Consider the following 3,874-nt stretch of genomic DNA (forward strand, 5'->3'; position numbering starts at 1 on the left):
GATGGCCAAATCACACTATTAAAACATGCTTACTGCTGGGATTTATTTAGGTAGTATGTTCTGATGGCCAAATCACACTATTAAAACATGCTTCCTGCATGGGTTTATTTAGGTAGCATGTTCTGATGGCCAAATCACACTATTAAAACATGCTTCCTGCTGGGATTTATTTAGGTAGTATATTCTGATGGCCAAATCACACTATTAAAACATGCTTCCTGCATGGATTTATTTAGGTAGCATGTTCTGATGGCCAAATCACAATCTTAAAACATGCTTCCTGCATTGATTTATTTAGGTGGCATGTTCTGATGGCCAAATCACACTATTAAAACATGCTTCCTGCTGGGATTTATTTAGGTAGCATGTTCTGATGGCCAAATCACACTATTAAAACATGCTTCCAGCTTGGATTTATTTAGGTAGCATGTTCTGATGGCCAAATCACACTATTAAAACATGCTTCCTGCTGGGATTGATTTAGGTAGTATGTTCAGATGGCCAAATCACAATCTTAAAACATGCTTCCTGCATTGATTTATTTAGGTGGCATGTTCTGATGGCCAAATCACACTATTAAAACATGCTTCCTGCTGGGATTTATTTAGGTAGCATGTTCTGATGGCCAAATCACACTATTAAAACATGCTTCCTGCTGGGATTTATTTAGGTAGCATGTTCAGGTGGCCAAATCACACTATTAAAGCATGCTTCCTGCATGGATTTATTTAGGTAGCATGTTCTGATGGCCAAATCACAGTATCAAAACATGCTTCCTGCTGGGATTTATTTAGGTAGCATGTTCTGATGGCCAAATCACGCTATCAAAACATGCTTCCTGCATGGGTTTTTTTAGGTAGCATGTTCAGATGGCCAAATCACACTATTAAAACATGCTTCTTGCATGGATTCATTTAGGTAGTATAGTCTGATGGCCAAATCACACTATTAAAACATGCTTCCTGCATGGATTTATTTAGGTAGCATGTTCTGATGGCCAAATCACACTATTAAAACATGCTTCCAGCTTGGATTGATTTAGGTGGCATGTTCTGATGGCCAAATCACACTATTAAAACATGCTTCCTGCTGGGATTTATTTAGGTAGCATGTTCTGATGGCCAAATCACACTATTAAAACATGCTTCCAGCTTGGATTTATTTAGGTAGCATGTTCTGATGGCCAAATCACACTATTAAAACATGCTTCCTGCTGGGATTGATTTAGGTAGTATGTTCAGATGGCCAAATCACAATCTTAAAACATGCTTCCTGCATTGATTTATTTAGGTGGCATGTTCTGATGGCCAAATCACACTATTAAAACATGCTTCCTGCTGGGATTTATTTAGGTAGCATGTTCTGATGGCCAAATCACACTATTAAAACATGCTTCCTGCTGGGATTTATTTAGGTAGCATGTTCAGGTGGCCAAATCACACTATTAAAGCATGCTTCCTGCATGGATTTATTTAGGTAGCATGTTGTGATGGCCAAATCACACTATTAAAACATGCTTCCTGCATTGATTTATTTAGGTAGCATGTTCTGATGGCCAAATCACAGTATCAAAACATGCTTCCTGCTGGGATTTATTTAGGTAGCATGTTCTGATGGCCAAATCACGCTATCAAAACATGCTTCCTGCATGGGTTTATTTAGGTAGCATGTTCAGATGGCCAAATCACACTATTAAAACATGCTTCCTGCTGGGATTTATTTAGGTAGTATGTTCTGATGGCCAAATCACACTATTAAAACATGCTTCCTGCATGGGTTTATTTAGGTAGCATGTTCTGATGGCCAAATCACACTATCAAAACATGCTTCCTGCTGGGATTTATTTAGGCAGCATGTTCTGATGGCCAAATCACACTATTAAAACATGCTTCCTGCTTGGATTTATTTAGGTAGCATGTTCTGATGGCCAAATCACACTATTAAAACATGCTTCCTTCTGGGATTTATTTAGGTAGCATGTTCTGATGGCCAAATCACACTATTAAAACATGCTTCCTGCATGGGTTTATTTAGGTAGCATGTTCTGATGGCCAAATCACACTATTAAAACATGCTCCTTGCATGGATTTATTTAGGTAGTATATTCTGATGGCCAAATCACACTATTAAAACATGCTTACTGCTGGGATTTATTTAGGTAGTATGTTCTGATGGCCAAATCACACTATTAAAACATGCTTCCTGCATGGGTTTATTTAGGTAGCATGTTCTGATGGCCAAATCACACTATTAAAACATGCTTCCTGCTGGGATTTATTTAGGTAGTATGTTCTGATGGCCAAATCACACTATTAAAACATGCTTCCTGCATGGGTTTATTTAGGTAGCATGTTCTGATGGCCAAATCACACTATTAAAACATGCTTCCTGCTGGGATTTATTTAGGCAGCATGTTCTGATGGCCAAATCACACTATTAAAACATGCTTCCTGCTGGGATTGATTTAGGTAGTATGTTCAGATGGCCAAATCACAATCTTAAAACATGCTTCCTGCATTGATTTATTTAGGTGGCATGTTCTGATGGCCAAATCACACTATTAAAACATGCTTCCTGCTGGGATTTATTTAGGTAGCATGTTCTGATGGCCAAATCACACTATTAAAACATGCTTCCAGCTTGGATTTATTTAGGTAGCATGTTCTGATGGCCAAATCACACTATTAAAACATGCTTCCTGCTGGGATTGATTTAGGTAGTATGTTCAGATGGCCAAATCACAATCTTAAAACATGCTTCCTGCATTGATTTATTTAGGTGGCATGTTCTGATGGCCAAATCACACTATTAAAACATGCTTCCTGCTGGGATTTATTTAGGTAGCATGTTCTGATGGCCAAATCACACTATTAAAACATGCTTCCTGCTGGGATTTATTTAGGTAGCATGTTCAGGTGGCCAAATCACACTATTAAAGCATGCTTCCTGCATGGATTTATTTAGGTAGCATGTTGTGATGGCCAAATCACACTATTAAAACATGCTTCCTGCATTGATTTATTTAGGTAGCATGTTCTGATGGCCAAATCACACTATTAAAACATGCTTCCTGCTGGGATTTATTTAGGTAGCATGTTCTGATGGCCAAATCACGCTATCAAAACATGCTTCCTGCATGGGTTTATTTAGGTAGCATGTTCAGATGGCCAAATCACACTATTAAAACATGCTTCTTGCATGGATTCATTTAGGTAGTATAGTCTGATGGCCAAATCACACTATTAAAACATGCTTCCTGCATGGATTTATTTAGGTAGCATGTTCTGATGGCCAAATCACACTATTAAAACATGCTTCCAGCTTGGATTGATTTAGGTGGCATGTTCTGATGGCCAAATCACACTATTAAAACATGCTTCCTGCTGGGATTTATTTAGGTAGCATGTTCTGATGGCCAAATCACACTATTAAAACATGCTTCCTGCTGGGATTTATTTAGGTAGCATGTTCAGGTGGCCAAATCACACTATTAAAACATGCTTCCTGCTGGGATTTATTTAGGTAGCATGTTCTGATGGCCAAATCACACTATTAAAACATGCTTCCTGCATGGATTTATTTAGGTAGCATGTTCTGATGGCCAAATCACACTATTAAAACATGCTTCCTGCTGGGATTTATTTAGGTAGCATGTTCAGATGGCCAAATAACACTATTAAAGCATGCTTCCAGCTTGGATTTATTTAGGTAGCATGTTCTGATGGCCAAATCACACTATTAAAACATGCTTCCTGCTGGGATTGATTTAGGTAGTATGTTCAGATGGCCAAATCACAATCTTAAAACATGCTTCCTGCATTGATTTATTTAGGTGGCATGTTCTGATGGCCAAATCACACTATTAAAACATGCT

The sequence above is a fragment of the Neolamprologus brichardi genome, chromosome 18, assembly GCF_056152115.1.
Source record: "Neolamprologus brichardi isolate AB-2024 chromosome 18, ASM5615211v1, whole genome shotgun sequence".
Taxonomy (NCBI): domain Eukaryota; kingdom Metazoa; phylum Chordata; class Actinopteri; order Cichliformes; family Cichlidae; genus Neolamprologus; species Neolamprologus brichardi.